Source organism: Schistocerca nitens, chromosome 9 (assembly GCF_023898315.1).
Source record: "Schistocerca nitens isolate TAMUIC-IGC-003100 chromosome 9, iqSchNite1.1, whole genome shotgun sequence".
Lineage (NCBI taxonomy): Eukaryota > Metazoa > Arthropoda > Insecta > Orthoptera > Acrididae > Schistocerca > Schistocerca nitens.
Genome location: NC_064622.1, coordinates 294,489,455 through 294,508,909, shown reverse-complemented (window position 1 = coordinate 294,508,909; position 19,455 = coordinate 294,489,455). Strand labels below are relative to the sequence as shown.

At 42.0% G+C, this 19,455-nt stretch overlaps 1 pseudogene; it reads right to left on the bottom strand.

Annotated features, from left to right (window-relative positions):
- Nucleotides 1-1,792: 1,792 nt before the first annotated feature.
- Nucleotides 1,793-12,132, bottom strand: LOC126204190 (lipid droplet-associated hydrolase-like; annotated as a pseudogene).
- Nucleotides 12,133-19,455: the final 7,323 nt, after the last annotated feature.

The following is a 19,455-nucleotide window of genomic DNA, read 5'->3' as shown; positions in this document are numbered from 1 at the left end:
TGATACCCTCTCGACATACAAGGTTTGGTGCCGATTCGAGCGTCTGACTTCTGGAAGTTTCGTTGTAAGCGACAATCACGAAACTCAGAAGGTTACCTACGTAACAGCTTCTAGGGGCAACAAAAATTTGATTTCTAATATTTCACGTAGTTATTGACCGGATTTAAAAATTTAAAATGCTGTCATAATTTGTGCATTAAGATTCTATCATGTTAAGCGTTCTCACATGTTCAGCGTTTAACACATTTCAGGTAAGTATTACAATTAGAAACTGTGTATTTGTCTTGAGACAGCGAAACTAACAGCGCGCAGATACCTGGATTTTATTCATCCAGTGTTTGAGAAAGAGGACGCTTAGGGACTCCCGAAAAACTTTACACATAATTTCAAACCTTTAAGAAACTTTTCTCTACACATTTTCGTTGTTCATGTACTAAACTAAAAGATCAGCATCAGACACATTTAATTTATTACTTCTTTACTCCCCATTCTATTCACAACACAGCACACAGCATCTACATATGCCACTGAATGTACCTACAAAACTCTCATTATACAACACATTGTTCAGGACATACGAAGTCACAGACATTTAGATGAGTAGAAGACTAGCTTCTGTTTAAAATGCCGCGCAGTGGAACTTCATCAGGCATGAAACTTAACTTGTTACTTCTTTACTGCTTAGTCTACTCGCAATACAGTTTGCAGACATTACCTACACGTATCAGTGAATGTAGCTGCCTAATTATATCACTGTATGGCACATAGGTCAGGAGATGAGATATCACAAACACTGAGATGCGTGAGAAACTTTCTTTTGCTTAAAATGGAGCGTAAATTACCCGGACCGTATTCATTCAGTGCATCATAATGAAAGCCCTTAGCAACTTCCAACGAACTTAAGTATAATTTCAACGTCAAATACACTGACGAGAAAATCCGTAAGCAAAGAAGAAGTTATGCGGCATACACGAAAGTTAGTAGGCGTGTTCCCACATCTGAAAAGTGATGTTTATTCCGATTTCGCGCCAGTCGCATAAGAGTAAGGCTAGTAGTGGCACTGTAACGCTGCAAATTAGGTTGGCTTTAAATGCACGCTATAACGGTGTTGAGCAATAGTTACCTTTGAGAGTGGACTTGATTAGTCCATGTTGTCAAGTATGCCTTTCAGGCGACAAAGACGGCTTTGTCAGCACCTCACTGAGTTTCAACGACGTCTTGTAGGAGAGCTACGAGAAGCTGAAAGTTCCTCCTACGATACTGGAGAAAGACTCGACAGGAACGTGGCCAATGTACATGACTGCTGGTAGCGATGGCCACGGTCGCCAGAAGACCGGACTCCGTTCATGTGGAGGGAAGAAGGAGGGTTGTCGGCGTATGGCTCTGTTGCATCGTATTGCATCTGCAGCAGCAATTTCAAGCGCAGCTGGCAACACAGTAACATGTCGAACTGTTGCAAATCGGTTACTTCATCAACATCTCCGGGCCAGATCCCCTGTAGCGTGCATTCCACTAACGTCAAATCACCGCCATTTGCAAATTCAATGGTGTCAAGCGAGAAGTAATTGGAGGGCAGGGTGTAAGTCTGCTGCGTTTTTTTGATTAAGTCTGGTTCTACCTCGATGCCAGTGATGGTCATGTGTTGGTTAGAAGGAGGCCAGATGAGGACCTGCTACCAATCTGCTGCGTGCTAGACACTGTGGACCTACACGTGGTGTTGTCGTCTGGGGTGCTATTACGTATAACAGGAGCAGCACTCTCTTGGTTGTCCCACACATTCTGACAGCAACAACTACTCAAAATAACTAAGAGGTGTCCAGTTATCTGTTGCACCATAGTAGAAAAATAACTTATCTCTGTACAAGTCTATTACATGATGATCAAGTTCTTTCACTGTATTCATTTCATCATCAGCTAGGGAAAAACATTTCTCAATACCTGCGGATTAATTAATTGTCTGGTAACATCAGAAGCATCACTTCCTGAAACACGAATTAAAAAATACAGCTACTGTAGGCAGTACTTCATCTTACTGGGAAACAAAGTGAATATCCATGATAAGAACAATATTATGGGTACTATGGGGAGTACAGATTTTGTTAGGAATTTTCCATTGGGTGACTCCGTCATTCGCTCAACTGTGGGGAATAAAAGATAACACTTAACCACCCGCTTGTCTATGTCTTCATTTTTTAACATATTCAGTATAATTTTACACCCGATAGAATGGCCAACAAGATACAACCTGATGTTGCTTGGTACATATTTCTTTATAAATTCTATTTTATGTTGAGTCTGAAAATCAAGGTCATAAGACTGCTTTCCGTCAACTGCAGTAACATTGCCCGTTGGTAATTCGTGTCCTGCATGAGATATCACACACACCGGCATTTTCAGAGTCTTATAAACGGTATCTAAAAATTCTTCATAATAACCAATTAAACCAGGGTTTCCTGGAATAAAAAGTACCAGTTCTTCACAATTTTGTATTTCTTCCTTTTTTCCGATACCCCATGTAGCAATGTGTGTTGGAGTAGCACCGACTTTAACAAATTCATCTTACATGTTGTCTTATGAATTTTCCTTCAAACTTAACCTTCCACGTCCTTCCAAGTAGATGTAACGGGACCCATTAGCTCTGAAGGAGGGTAACAGGGTATTCCGCTTTCTCTTTTCTGCGATACCTCCTACCACATCCCAACAGCCTATGACCTGCATAATATATTATCGACTTCCATCTAACAGCGTAAAACAGGAGATCAGAATTACGTCCGCATTTTTTAATCATTGATTTTCTCGTAGTAAATTTGTACTGCAGTCTAGACTTTCGACCTGTTGTGCTGCCATTCCAGTACAACACATCACGGGGTGCTTTCCAAGAGAACAACGCTCGCCCACAAACTGCTGTTGTAGACTAACATTTTCCACAGTGTCAACATATTGCCTTCGCCTGCTCGAGCACCAGATCTGTCTCCAATCGACCACATATACGACATCATCGGACAGCTCCAGCTTCATCCATAAACAGCATTAACAGTCCCTATGTTGACCGCCCAAATGTAACAGGCATGGAATTCCGGCGCACAAGCTGACGTCCGGTAGATGTATAGCACAATACACGCACTTTAGCATACTTGCTTTCAACATTCTGCCGGCTACATCGGTTATTTATGTGCCAGCATTTCACTTTTGCGAAGCCTTGTGCAGCGCTTACATTAAGCTATAAAGTAGCAATGCTAATTACTTAAATATGTTACCTAGACAAACGTATTCCCGAAATTTCATTACTCTGTGTTAATTAGTTTTTGGTTTTGCGATTTTTTCACCAGTGTATTTAACAAGTTAACTAATTTGTAAAGTAAGTGGATATTTGAAGCCATTTTATACTGATAGTTCGATTCTTTAAAGAATCGGAGTTTACTGAGTTTTATCTAAGTCTTCTGCAAATGTTCATTTTGCTTTACATATGACGTTATACGCTCACTCATTAGTCGTCTTTCAGTTCTATAAAGGCGTTATCTGAGAACTCAGTCCTCATTTCTTATCCTGTGCAACTCTAAATTTAATTGGAGGTAATCAACGTGAGAAATAAGAACTGAGTTCTAAGATAGAGCCTTTCCAGGAGGTACGTCGACGATAATTATCAGTCTGTACCTTGTGACTTTATATAGGCGCTACGGCATAGTGCATTTAAATTAACACTAACGACGTACACTGCTCGTTAAATACTAGTACGCGTCATACACAGCGTGTTCTAGCAATAGGATAGTGCGTATAGATACGGACGTGGCTTGTATTCGTAATTCTTGAGTACATTAATTGATGGAAAACAATACTTCGTTTGATTGAATAGCAGTGCAGATGCAGACAACAAAAACTGTCCGCGTTTGGAAAAAGACAATGATAAATCGTAGCCTGCACTGGTATTGTTCTCTGCTAAACAAGCGTCACGACAAGCACGGACCTCGACCTGCTGTTGAGAACGGACGACGATACCACGCAGTAAAACAATTAGAATCTCGTTACAGACAGCACTGCGTCTGATGTGCGATAAATCATACGTCGCAGCTGTTACCCCTGTGTTACAACCACTAGCGGCATCTAATTGAATGAACGAAGCAAACTGGGTGTGCAGCAAGAAATGGACGTTGATGAAGCAGACGATAGGAACGTTGGCGCAAGTCATGCAGCCGTACTGATGCGGGATTTCACGGTGCTGCGCGCACACTGGACAACCGTAGATTTGTTACCGAGGTGTATGTCGGCTTCTTAAAGAGATAAGAACATTTTTATTCATCACCACACTGTCGGATTTATGTTAATGAGGCAGTCTTACGAATTTGTAGCGGTAGCTTGGAAACATTCAATCACGTGAGCGAGAGAGATATCACAGGACCCGCAAGGACCGCTTTGACGAAACATGGTCGTTGGTTGCGTATAGAGGGCCATTTTGCACGATGGCAACTTGTTGGGACAGGAAGTGAGAGCCAGGTCGTTCGGTTAAAATTCGGCGGAGAAGACAAAGATTATGTCAGTCACAGAGCTCATGCAGAGATAAACGCTACCATAAAAGTCCCCTTGACTTAGAACTACTTAGATCTAACTAACTTAAGGACAGAACACACATCCATGCCCTAGGCAGTGTTCGAACCTGCGACCGTAGCAGCAGCGCGGTTCCGGACCATAATAACTATTTGGGCTTTCTCAGGCTGTAGTAATACAGGCTTTCTTAGTATCCGGAATACGGAAGAAAGTATTCCGAACGCATTTTCCACTATCCGCCGTGCTCTTGGAAGTCCGCTATTAAAAAAAAAAAAAAAAAAAAAAAAAAAAAAAAAAAAAAGGAAGTTGGTTTGGGTTGTTTGGGGGAAGAGACCAAACAGCGAGGTCATCGGTCTCATCGGATTAGGGAAGGATGGGGAAGGAAGTCGGCCGCGCCCTTTCAAAGGAACCATCCTGGCATTTGCCTGGAGCGATTTAGGGAAATCACGGAAAACCTAAATCAGGATGGCCGGACCCGGGATTGAACCGTCGTCCTCCCGAATACGAGTCCAGTGTGCTAACCACTGCGCCACCTCGCTCGGTAAAAAAAAAAGAAAAAAAAGTCTTTTCATTGCCCTCTGAGGTTTTTGTCCACTATACGCCTTGACGATATGACCGTTCAGGGGAAACGCGTCGTCTACGACAATAACATTGGGTACTTTTTTCTGTCTACTTGGCATGGTAGGATCGGCCGGAAAAACGATGATATCATTACTCATATTCTTAAAAAAAGATGTATTTCGAAAAACACCACCGTCTGAAATTTGATCTTGGCAGCCGACATCAGCATACATCATCCACCACCTGCGTTTTCTTGGGTCTTTGTATCATCTTCTTCTATCTTCTACCTCAGCTAAAAGGCGCATCACAAGGAAGCTGGCACTTACTACAACCACTTCGTCCATTTTTTAAATTAGTAAACTGGCTAGGACTGCGAGTACGGTGCGGATCCTCATTAGCCAAAGTCTGGCGAGCAACTGGAGTAGTGTGGTCGAAGATAGAAGCAGCACGATCGCAAGTCAGGCAAGTCAGACAAGTTTCCTGACAGACGAGTAAGACGAGCACAAGTCTGGCGAGCAACTGGAGTAGTGTGGACGCTCCTATAAAACCTTCTTTTTTTGTCGCCATTGCTTCTTCGACGTATAGATTGAACAGTAGGGGTGCCAGATTGCATCCTTTTCTTACATCCTTTTTAATCAGTGCACTTCGCTCTTGGTCTTCCACTCTTATTGTTCCCTACTGGTTCTTGAACACGTTGTACATTACACGTGTTTACCCAAGGTTTATCCCTATTTTTCTCGGGATTTCGAACATCTTGTTCCATTTTACATTGGCAAACGCTTTTTCCAGGAGTTTCTGACGTAGCGGTTGATAATGAAAGCAAGACTGAAGAAACATCAAGACACGCTCATAGGATTTATGAACGTGTCTTCATGTCGCTTCAGTCTTGCTTTTATTATCAACCGCTACACTATAACTGCTTCTCTGGTGCCTTTACCTTTCCTAAAGCCGAACTGTTCGTCATATAACACCTCCTGAATTTTCCTTTCGATTCTTCTGTGTATTATTTCTGTCAGTAACTTCGACGCACAAGCTTTTAAGCCTACTGTGCGATAATTCTCACACTTGTCGGATCTCGGAATTTTGGAAATTATGTTGATGGTATTTTTCTGGACGTCTGGTGGTACGTCGTAGGTCTCATACATTCTACACAGCAACGTGAATAATCTTTTTACTGTCATTCCCCCAACGATTTTAGAAATTCTGATGGAATGTTATCTATCGCTTCTTCCTTACTTGATTTTAAGTGTTCCAAAGCTCTTCTAAATTCTGATTCTAACACTGGATTCTCTGTCGCTTCTAAATCGACTCCTGTTTCTTCTGTCCCATCAGATGAATCTTTCCCTCATAGAGGACTTCAATGTAATCTTTTCATCTGTACGTTCTCTCCTCTGCATTTAAAAGTGGAATTCTCATTGCACTCCTAATGTTACCGGCCCACCTTTTAATTGCATCGAAGACTGTTTTAACGTTTCTATATACCGAGCCAGTCCTCACAACAGTCATTTCTTTTTTCGATTTTCTTATGTTTTTCATGCAGCCATTTCACCTTAGCGTCCCTGAACTTACTATTTATTTCATTCCTGAATTTTGTGTCCCTGAATTTCCCTGAACGTTTTTGTACTTTCTTCTTTCGTCTATCAACTGAAGTATTCTTGTGTTATTCATGGTTTCTTCGCAGTTACTTTCCTTGTACGTATGTTTTTCTCTTCAGATTCTGTGATTACAATTTTTGGATATGTCCATTCGTCTTCAACTTAACTTCCTACTGAGCTATTCATTATCGCAGTATGTATAGTCTGAGAACTTCAAGTGTATCTCTGCATTCCCTAGTATTTCGGTATCCCACTTCTTTGTCCACTGATTCTTCCTGTCTAGTCTCTTGTACTTCAGCCTACTCTTCATCGTTACCACATTGTGATGTGAATCTAAATCTGCTCCTAGGTACGCCTTACAATCCAACATCTGCTTTCAATATCTCTGCCTGACCATGATGTAATCTAACTGAAATATTCCTGCATCTTCCTGCCTTTTCCAAGAATACCTCCTCCTCCTGTGATCCGTGAAGAAGGTATTCGCTATTACCATCTGAAATTTTTGGAGAACTAAGTTAGTCTTTCTCGTCTCTCACTCCTAGTACCACTCCCGTAACTGTTTCTTCTGCTCCTTCCACTACAACCGTACTGCAATCCCCCTTGACTATTAGAATTTCATCTCCCTTTACATGTTGGTTTACCCGTTCAGTATCCTCATACACTTCTCAAACTCTTCATCTTCGCCTTGTGACGTCGGCATGTACATCGGAATTATGTTGTCAGTGTTGGCTTGCCGTCGCTTGTGATAAGAACAACCTTATCGCTGAACTGTTCACAGTAGCTCACTCTCTGTCCTACCTTGCTATGCATATCGAATCATATTCCAGTTATATCATTTTTTGCCGCTGCTGACATCAGCCTATACTCTTCTGACCAGAGATCCTTGTCTTCTTTCCATTTCACTTCAATGACGCCCACTGTATGTAGATTAAGCATTAGCATTTCCATTTCCAGATTTTCTCGCTTCCCCTACCACGTTCAGAGTTCTGACATTCCGCACTACGATTCGTAGAACGCTAGCCTTTCATTGGTACCTAATCTTTTTCTCATGGTCACTTCCACGTTGGCAGTCCCCTCCCGTAGATCCGAGCGAAGGACTAGTCCCGTATCTTTCGCCAATGGAGAGATCATCATGACACTTTTACAATTACTGGCCACATGTCCTATGTATACACGTTATGTATTTTTAATGTAGTGGCTTACATTGCCTTTTGCATCCTCATGCTGTAGATCATTTGATTCCTTCGCCTTTTAGGGGCCGTTTCCCAACCCAAGGGCAATACAGTGCCCCGAACCTCTGTCAGCTCTTCCGTCCTGTTTGACAAGGCCATTACCGGAATGAGGGTGTCTTCTTCTACCGGAAATCTTCGGCCGCAATTACTGATGATTTTTTTTCAGAGTTTAAGTAGTGGTGGTGTTCGAACCCGGAATGGATGACATTTTGATTGCTAATCAAAAATGCTAACCCTAGACCACGGGTGTTAAACAATTTAGGAGAGAACCTGAGCAGCCCTCTTAGACCGTTTACAGATGATGCTGGCATCCACCCTCTTTACAGGGGGGATGATCAGAACCAATTGCAAAATCTGTGTTGTGCGAAAAGTGGCAGTTAACGCTAAATAACGAAAAGTGCGAAGTCATCCACATGAGTACGAAAATGAATCTGATAAATTTCGATTCTAAGATAAAGCACACCACTCTAAAGGCTTTAAATTCAATTAAGTTCTTAGGGATTACACGTACGAATATCTGAAATTGGTACGATGACATATCGTTGTAGGGGAAGCAAACCAAAGATTGCGATTTGATGGCAGAACACTTAGAAAATATGCAGATCTACTAAAGAGATTGTCTCACTGATTTTGTCCTGCCTATTTTGGGGTACTGCTGTGCGATGTGAGATCCGCGTCAGGTACGATCGACGAAGGACAACGAAAAAATTCAAAGAAGGGCAGCTCGTTTTATACTATCACGGGAGAGAGTGTCAGGGATATGATAGTCCTATTGGGGTGACAATCGTTAAAACAAAGGTATTTTTCGTTGCGGCTAGATCTTTTCATGAAATTTCAGTCATCCATTTTCACCCATGTGAAAATATTTTGTTGGGGTCCACCTACACAGGGAGAAATCATCATCGTAATGCGAGTAATACAAGAGAAATCAGAGCTCCCACGGAAATATTTATCTATTCGTTTTTCCAGCACTGTGTTCGAGAGTGGAACGGTAGGGAAACAACTGGACGATGTTTCGATGAATCATCTGCCAGGCGCTTAATTGTGAGTAACAGAGTAACACTGTAGATGTATATGTGAGTGTAGATGTTGCGCAGAGCGGTACAGATCACGTCGCAACTTCGGACCTTAAATGTAAGATGCCAGCTAACTTGAGTCGACTATAATTTTCGTTACTAGAAACAAAAAATAAATACGTTGTCTAAAAGAAAACACGTGCTTACTTCACTAACCTTGCCCTCCACAGCTGGCATGCCCAACAATATCGAAGCGTCATTCTCTCCACAGTGTTGCCGGCTTGTGCATTCTTTATGAAATGATTCACGTACTACGGTCTCACTTCAGCAGACAAAAAAGAAAAAAAAAGGAAACTGAAGACAAAGCGAAAGGTCTCGCAAAACATTAGCAAGAGGGAAGAATGATAGCACGTGCAGTCGGGTAGCGGAGCCAGAGCTGACCGTTCCACAGAGTCCGCCAAGTACAGACAACGGCATGGCTTAGTAGACCGAGATACACGGACGTGATAGAGAAGTCTCCATTTATTTCGCGGGAAGTTATCTGACTGTGGAGAGGGGGAAGACGAACGAGAATTACTGCTCGTGACGTAGCTGCCCGGTTCGGTAACAAGGAGGGCGCGACGCAAAATACAACACCCCCTGGCTAGTACAGCAGATCCAAATCACACTGGCCCATCACCTTTCAAAACAATAACAACAAAAAGTAGCTACACAAATGGAAATGGAGCTGGTGACTGTACGACGGCCGACAACCTTGTGCTTCGTGAAGTACGAGTGCGGGAGGTAATAGATACCTTGTGGCGAGGTCGGCGTTCTGCGGCCAAGCCGTATCGCAAATTAGTACGCCATCTGATGCAGATGATGTAAGCGCTGCAGTCGAAGCTAACCTCGTGTCCGAGTCTATTTCTGGGCATACAGCAATCATTTGCGTCATACAGGGCGACCAGCAGTGTTCAAAGAAAGTTACGTGCTTATTACCTGCTGGAGGTGTACATTACGTTGTTGTCCCGTGTTAGGAAACCGTGTTGTGGAGCTGATAAGTGACCTTATGACATCTGGGACATGCCTTTCTCAAGAAATGTGATATGTCCGTCTACAGAAAATTTTACAGTTTGTCTTGTACTCTAAGGTCATAGCCGAGTCCAAGTACTAGCAGACTCATGTTTTCCCAATCTCGTAATTGACACAGTTTCCTATTGTCGTACTGTTGCAACGTTTTACCCTGGGTAACGATTTGTTTTCATTAAAACTTGACCTCATATTACATCTGTGGACATTACGATAAACTACAAACTGTATACCCCATACATATTATAAAATTAGATGTATGTATACAGCATATGTATGTACGTATTTTTCAATCCACTTTTAAACCACTGGACCGATTAAACCAAACTTGGTACACTTATAACTTACCGTCCTGGCAGAATCACTGTGAGGAGAAGAATCACCTACCTATAAAGGAGGTGAGACAGAGGGTGGTAAAGTATCGTAGTCCTTGACGCGAATAACCCGACTTCATTCATCTAGTATTTGAGAATGACAGACAACAGCTAAAAAAATTAAAAGCTAAACGAGTAGTGATACCTCGACGACTCATACACGTTCTGAGTAGCCCAAATCATATGGCGTTTGTTTACAAATTATATTGAACTCTGTAGCATTTTTTTAACAATACTGTTCTGCAGAGGATAAAAAATGGTAAGACTACCTACGCGTTCAAGCGGTGGTACTGTCTTGAGGTACCTCCACTGACTTATGCCATCACCTGACAGTCAAGAATATTAGTGACCCACCTTTTGGCAGGTTCAGATACCTCAGGTTTTTGACACAGCATATTTGCAAATTAAATTGCGTCACTCTATGTTGCCTGGAAACTAAATATCAATGGTAAATGCATAATTTCTTTAAAAAATGCGTCAGTGTCACCTTCTCTCTTTAAAAACGGGAGTCATTACCGCTTTTATGAAGAAAGGAATCATTGCCAGGGAGGCAACGCTCCTCAAACAATGAAGTGGGAATGGTTCTCTTCGGTTTTTGTACGGAAAAGGCATCCTATGGTACGCGTTTTAAATGTGCTACATAGTCCAGACCATGGGTCTGTGACTCAAATTCCTACACAGCAAGCGTTTTGTAATGAGCGCTCTGTCTGAGAGCACTTCGCTATTCAATCACCGCTTCTTCTGTAGGAGAAGAAGGTAAAAACGACAGGCGAACGAAATGCATGCGTCACTCACTCCACATATTTGTTTAGTACCTGACTGTTGCAAAGTGTCTGTTACAGTAGTTCACACTCTGGGATGCGGTTATTATGACAGCGGTAACAATTACACATACGCTGAAAACACTACCTATTTGTTGTGCGTGATTTTGAGTACAGCAACCGTACGATGAATAAATCTTGTAATCAGGCTTGGTTTTATCCAACGTTGCTATCCAACGTTGTCGAAGTAACAATGTCCATTTAGCCTCTATTTTTTTATCTACTTCCTGTCGATGTGCACATGTCTGCTATGTTTATGTAGCTGTAATAAGACAGGTTTCGGTAAAATGGAAAGGTATTGTTGCATTGTGATATCAGAATATTACACTATACTTCTTTGAAACAAAATACTTAAAACACTAAGAATACTACTAATGATGCGGAGCTGAGTAACTCATCTGGGAACTTCACATGCAGATGTTAGAAACCTCCCAAAGGAACTCTCAGGTTGAACAGTGTACCAGGAAAATGGTCACAAATCACGAAAACACGTCACAGGCTTGTCTCGAAACATGGCGACCTGGACGTTAAGCAATAAGAGCACGTTAAAAAGAGACCATTTGTCACATGTTTGCATCTCTTCAGCTTCTTCCCCGTACAGTTACGTCGACCATAGAGGTACCCATTAAATCACAACACCCTATTTCACATATGGTGTACGACCAGGGCGCTAAATTAAGGAATTCGGATCTTATGCAACTCATTCAGTCATTCCGCAAATTTAGTAGGTAGGAAACCTTTCGGTAAAGGTACACTGGCTGTGCAAAGCAATAAACTTATGTAGCCAATAGGTTAATGTTTATAGCGGAGCTGAAATTGTGATTTAGGTTTGCCGTAGTTTCCATAGTATGGTCGAACTGATGTGGTACTGATTTCTGAGAATCTCAACCATGAGGACTCGTTGAAGTCTCACCTTTCTCCATTCCTCTATCACACGCCTTAACGTGGCCTTCTGGGTAATAATGTTGTATTTGCGCATCTATCTGTCACTGTACAATAAAATTAGTTTCATCGTTTCTTACAAAAATGGTAGATATTCAGTTCTTGTTGTTGAAATCGGAAATTATCTGGATCATATAACGACATGGACGGACTAGGTACCTCTACATCTACATCCACACCTACGTGATTACTCTGCTATTCACAATAAAGTCCCTGGCAGAGGGTTCAATGAACCGCCTTCAAGCTGTCTCTCTGCCGTTCCACTCTCGAACGACACGCGGGAAAAACGGGCACTTAAATTTTTCCGTGCTAGCCCTGATTTCTCTTATTTTATCGTGATGATCATATCTCCCTATGTAGGTGGGTGGCAACAGAATGTTTTCGCAATCGGAGGAGAAAACTGGTGATTGAAATTTCATGAGAAGAACTCGTCGCAACGAAAAACGCCTTTGTTTTAATGATTGCCACTCCAATTCACGTATCATGTCTGTGACACTATCTCCCCTATTTCGCGATAATACAAAACGAGCTGCCCTTCTTCGTACTTTTTCGATGTCATCCGATAGTCCCACCTGATGCGGATTCCACTCTGCACAGCAATACTCCAGAATAGGGCAGACAAACGTGGTGTAAGCAGTCTCTTTGGTAGAGCTGTTGCACCTTCTAAGCGTTCTGCCAATGAATCGCAGCCTTTGGTTTGCTCTACCCACAATATTATCGTTCCAATTTAGGTTATTTGTAAATGTAATCGCTAAGTATTTAGTTGAATTTACAGCCTTCAGATTCGTGTGACTTATCGTGTAATCGAAATTTAGCTGATTTCTTTTAGTACTGATGTGAATAACTTCACACTTTTCCTTATTCAGGGTCAATTGCCACTTTTCGCACCATACAGGCAACTTATCTAAATCATTTTGCAAGTCGTTTTGATCATCTCATGACTTTACAAGACGGTAAATGACAGCAACATTTGCAAACAATCTGAGACAGCTACTCACATTGTCTCCTATGTCGTTAACATAGATCAGGAACAATAGAGGGCCTATAACGTTTCCTTAGGTAACGCCGAATATTACTTCTGTTTTACTTGATGACTTTCCTTCTATTACTACGAGCTGTGACCTTTCTGGCAGTAAATCACGAATCCAGTCACACAACTGAGGCGATACTCCGTAGGCACGCAGTTTGGTTGGAAGAAGCTTGTGAGGAACGGTGTCGAAAGCCTTCTGGAAATCTAAAAATATGGAATCAATTTGACATCCCCGTCGATAGCACTTATTACTTCATGAGTATAAAGAGCTAGATGCGTTTCACAAGAACAATATTTTCTGAAAGCGTGCTAATTGTGTGTCAATAAATCGTTTTCTTCGAGGTAGTTCGAATACAGAAAATGTTCCAAAACCCTACTGTAGATCGACGTTAGGGATATAGGCCTGTAATTCAGCGGATTACGCCTACTTCCCTTTTTGGGTATTGGTGTGACTTGAGCAATTTTCCAGTCTTTAGGTACGGATCTTTCTGTGAGCGAGTGGTTGTATATAATTGCTAAATATGGAGCTATTTTATCAGCATACTCTGAGAGGAACCTGACTGGTATACAATCTGGACCAGAAACCTTGCCTTTATTAAGTGATTTAAGCTGCTTTGCTACACAGAGCATATCTACTTCTACGTTTCTCATCTTGGCAGTTGTTCTTGATTGGAATTCAGGAATATTTACTTCGTCTTCTTTGGTGAAGGAGTTTCGGAAAACCGTGTTTAATAACTCTGCTTTAGTGGCACTGTCATCAGTGACTTCACCGTTGTTATCGCGCAGTGGAGGTATTGATTGCGTCTTGCCACTGGTGTGCTTTATGTATGACCAGAATCTCTTTGGGTTTTCTACCAGATGTCGAGACAGAATTTCGTTGTGGATATTATTAAAAGCGTCTCGCACTAAAGTACGCGCCACATTTCGAACTTCTGTAAAACTTTGCCAATCTTGGGAATTTGCGGTGTTTTAAATTTGGCATGCTTTTCTCGTTGCTTCTGCAACAACGATATGACCCGTTTAGTGTACCATGGGTGATCAGTCCCATCACTTATTAATTTATGTTGTATATATATATATATATATATATATATATATATATATATATATATATATATATATATTGAATTTAATTGATGAAAGGAGAAAATATAAAAATGCAGTAAATGAAGCAGGCAAAAAGGAATACATATGTCTCAAAAATGAGATCGACAGGAAGCGCAAAATGTCTAAGCAGGGATGGCTAGATGACAAATGTAAGGATGTAGAGGCTTATCTCACTAGGGATAAGATAGATACTGCCTACAGCAAAATTAAAGAGACCTTTGGAGAAAAGAGACCCACTTGTATGAATAACAAGAGCTCAGAAGTAAACCCAGTTCTAAGCAAAGAAGGGAAAGCAGAAAGGTGAAAGGAGTATATAGAGGGTCTATACAAGGGCGATGCATTTGAGGACAATATTATGGAAATGGAAGAGGATGTAGATGAAGATGAAATGGGAGATACGATACTGCGTGAAGAGTTTGACAGAGCACTGAAAGACCTGAGTCGAAACAAGGCCCCCGGAGTAGACAACATTCCATTGGAACTACTGATGGCCTTGGGAGAGCCAGTCCTGACAAAACTCTACCATCTGGTGAGCAAGATGTATGAGACAGGCGAAATACCCTCAGACTTCAAGAAGAATATAATAATTCCAATCCCAAAGAAAGCAGGTGTTGACAGATGTGAAAATTACCGAACTATCAGTTTAATAAGTCACGGCAGCAAAATACTAACGCGAATTCTTTACAGACGAATGGAAAAACTAGTAGAAGCCGACCTCGAGGAAGATCATTGTGGATTCCGTATAAATATTGGAAGACGTGAGGCAATACTAACCCTACGACTTATCTTAGAAGCCAGATTATGGAAAGGCAAACCTACGTTTCTAGCATTTGTAGACTTAGAGAAAGCTTTTGACAACGTTAACTGGGATACCCTCTTTCAAATTCTGAAGGTAGCAGGGGTAAAATACAAGGAGCGAAAGGCTATTTACAATTTGTACAGAAACCAGATGGCAGTTATAAGAGTCGAGGGGCATGAAAGGGAAGCAGTGGTTGGGAAAGGAGTGAGACAGGGTTGTAGCCTCTCCCCGATGTTATTCAATCTGTATATTGAGCAAGCAGTAAAGGAAACAAAAGAAAAATTCGGAGTAGGTATTAAAATTCATGGAGAAGAAGTAAAAACTTTGAGGTTCGCCGATGACATTGTAATTCTTTCAGAGACAGCAAAGGACTTGGAAGAGCAGTTGAACGGAATGGACAGTGTCTTGAAAGGAGGATATAAGATGAACATCAACAAAAGCAAAACGAGGATAATGGAATGTAGTCAAATTAAATCGGGTGATGCTGAGGGGATTAGATTAGGAAATGAGACACTTAAAGTAGTAAAGGAGTTTTGCTATTTAGGGAGTAAAATAACTGATGATGGTCGAAGTAGAGAGGATATAAAATGTAGACTGGCAATGGCAAGGAAATCGTTTCTGAAGAAGAGAAAATTGGTAACATCGAGTTAAGATTTAAGTGTCAGGAAGTCGTTTCTGAAAGTATTTGTATGGAGTGTAGCCATGTATGGAAGTGAAACATGGACGATAAATAGTTTGGACAAGAAGAGAATAGAAGCTTTCGAAATGTGGTGCTACAGAAGAATGCTGAAGATAAGGTGGGTAGATCACGTAACTAATGAGGAGGTATTGAATAGGATTGGGGAGAAGTTTGTGGCACAACTTGACTAGAAGAAGGGATCGGTTGATATGACATGTTTTGAGGCGTCTAGGGATCACAAATTTAGCATTGGAGGGCAGCGTGGAGGGTAAAAATCGTAGAGGGAGACCAAGAGATCAATACACTAAGCAGATTCAGAAGGATGTAGGTTGCAGTAGGTACTGGGAGATGAAGAGGCTTGCACAGGATAGAGTGGCATGGAGAGTTGCATCAAACCAGTCTCAGGACTGAAGACCACAACAACAACAACATATCTCTCAGTAGCTGTCGATACTATCTCTTTGAAAACATTCCAGAACTATTCTACACTTACATGATCAGATCGGAAGGAGTGAAGACTGTCTCTTAAAAGGCATTAAGATTATTTTATCAGCTTTTTTTAAATGGATATACTTTGCGTTTCTTTTTGATGGTTGTAGGTGTTACGGTATTCAGTCTAGCAGCAACTGCCTTGTGGTCGCTAATCCCTGCATTCGTCACAATACTCACTATTTGTCCAGGATTATTTGTTGCTAAAAGGTCAAGTATGCTGTCGCAACCAATTACGCTGCGAGTGGGCTCATGAACTAATTGTTGAAAGTAATTTTCTGAGAAAGCATTCAGTACAATTTCGGATGATGTTTTATGCCTGCCGCCGGCTTTAAACGCATAACTTTTCCAGGATATCGAGGGTAGATTAAAGTCACCACCGACTATAATAGTATGAGCGGGATACTTATTTGCAATGAGACTCAAGTTTTCTTTGAACTGTTCAGCAACCATATGTTCTGAGTCGGGGGGTCGGTAAAACGATCTAATTAATAGTTTAGTCCAATTGTCAGGTACAACCTCTACCCATACTATTTCACACGAACTATCTACTTCAATCGCGCTACAAAGCAAACTACCTCTGACAGCAATAAATACTCCACCACCAACTGTATTTAATCAATCCTTTCTGAACACTGTTAGATCGTTTGAAAAAATTTCGGCTGAACTTATTTCCGGCTTTAGTCAGCTCTCTGTAGCTACAACTATTTCAGCTTCAGTGCTTTCTATTAGGACTTGAAGCTCTGGTTCTTTCCGAACACAGCTTCGACAATTTAGAACTACAATACCAATCGTTTCTACCTTACTGTGTTTTTACCTGCCCACCTTTAGACGGACGTCCCTTCTGTGGTTCCATGAGACCCTCTAACCTAAAAAACCACCCTGTCCTTTCCAAACAGCCTCCGCTACCCGTGTAGCTGCCTCCTGTGTGTAGGGGACACCTGACCCATTAAGCGGAATCCGGAAACCCATCACCCGATGGCGCAAGTCAAGGAATCTTTAATTAACATCATTTATCCTTTTGACACAAACTATTTTTTAAGTAGCAACAGATCCCCATCAAGAAAAACACGTGGAAAAATTCCATGTTAATTTGCCATGGCCGGCCGGAGTGGCCGTGCGGTTCTAGGCGCTACAGTCTGGAACCGAGCGACCGCTACGGTCGCAGTATTGAATCCTGCCTCGGGCATGGATGTGTATGATGTCCTTAGGTTAGTTAGGTTTAAGTAGTTCTAAGTTCTAGGGGACTGATGACCTCAGAAGTTAAATCACATAGTGCTCAGAGCCATTTGAACCATTTTTATAACAAGGATACAATGTGGATTAAACAAAACAATAACGCTAAAGAGAAAGTTTCCTGTGCAGAGCCAGTAAATCAAAGGCCTCTGGAACGTCAGCGAATCTCATTTACAGTGCAAGTCAGGACGCGAGACTGCAAACAAATATAGAGCCGCAAACAAATATAGAGCCGCGCTATGGAACGCTCGAGAGCCGTCCACACGGCTGCAAGTAAGCCAGGCCCACGTGGCGAGAAGCCGCCGACACGGAACGCTCTCCCGGCAACTCAGCAAGCGCTGTTAACAAACACCAAACATAAATGTCTCACTGAATTGCACCACAAGTGAAAGTTGTTGTTTAACCACGACTGCACTTATAGAGTCTTTCCAATACAGATATACGCCCGAGGAAATAAGCTTCGCTAAAAATGTAAGGTCTGAAAACCATCAGCTGGAGCTCATAACACACAAAACTTAAAGGGCTGAATAGTACACTGGTGTCCAAAACTAAAGCAACAAACGGAAATTTTGCAAAGTTGCCTTTATTCTGACACAAAACAGTATGAATAGAAGATAGTAAAGTAGAAACAACGTAGAGAATACAGAACGTAATCAACTGCATCATGCATAACCGTGGACAAAAAAGATTTTCGTTTTTTTCAAATTTCACGGATTTGCACACACATTCTGACAACTGGTTAATGTACTTGGTATGGATGTGACGACCTCAAAAAGACGGGATATGCTGTGAATGATGCCATATATCTTATTTTGAGGTAATAACACCTATTTTTCCAGGAGAACTGCTCACAAGTCTTGGAGAGTGTTTGGTGGATGCTGACGTGATGAAACCTGTCTCCCTTGGCGAGAAAGCGAGCAGGCCACGCCATGCGTCTTCTGTTTCAAAAAGAGTCAACCACCCGTGCACTGTGAGGTCGAGCATTATCATCCATTTATACGAAATCTGGGCCCAGAGCACCTCGCAACAACCGCGCATGAGATCCCAAGATCTCATCACCATACCTGACAGCAGTTAAATCTTGCTGATTCACCAGCAAAATTTCATGAAGAGGTGTTCGAGTGGTCAAGAAATGGTTCAAATGGCTCTGAGCACTATGGGAGGTAACATCTTAGGTCATCAGTCCACTAGACTTAGAACTACCTAAACCTGACTAACCTAAGGACATCACACACATCCATGCCCGAGGCAGGATTCGAACCTGCGACAGTAGCAGTTTCGCGGTTCCGGACTGAAGCGCCTAGAACCGCTCGGCCACAGCGGCCGACTGGTCAACATAATCCCTGCCACACTGTCAGGAATCCTCCTCATTACCGTTCTCTTTCCACAATATTTGGGTCGCGAAATCGTGTTCCTCGTGACCTCCAGATGTCAATCCGTCGAGAATCACTCTGCAGACTAACGCTGGACTCATCTGTGAAAAGAACATTGGCCCACTGTTCTATGGTCCAGATGGCATGTTGACGGCTCCACTTTAGACATTCTCTTTTGTGAAGAAACGCCAGAGGTAAACAGACATCAAGTGTTCAACAATAAAGGCAACTCTGCTGAAGCCTTCTCACACCGTTTGCTTCGATACAACACGTCCAGGGGATGCTGCAAGGTCAGATACCAGTTCCAGTGCAGTACTAAGGCGGTACCGTAGTTCCCGTACAGTCAAATAACGGTCCACTCTGTATGACGTCACACGTGGCCGGCCTTGTCCTGGTCTCCTGGATACAGTTTCTGTGTCTACAAACTGTCGCCTCATCCGAGATACAACAGAAAGATTCACATTAAACCATCGGGCCACACCAGTTTGCAGCTCTCTTGCCTCCGAATCAAATGGTTCAAATTTCTCTAAGCACTATGGGACTTAACATATGAGGCCATCAGTCCCCTAGACTTTTAAACCTAACTAACCG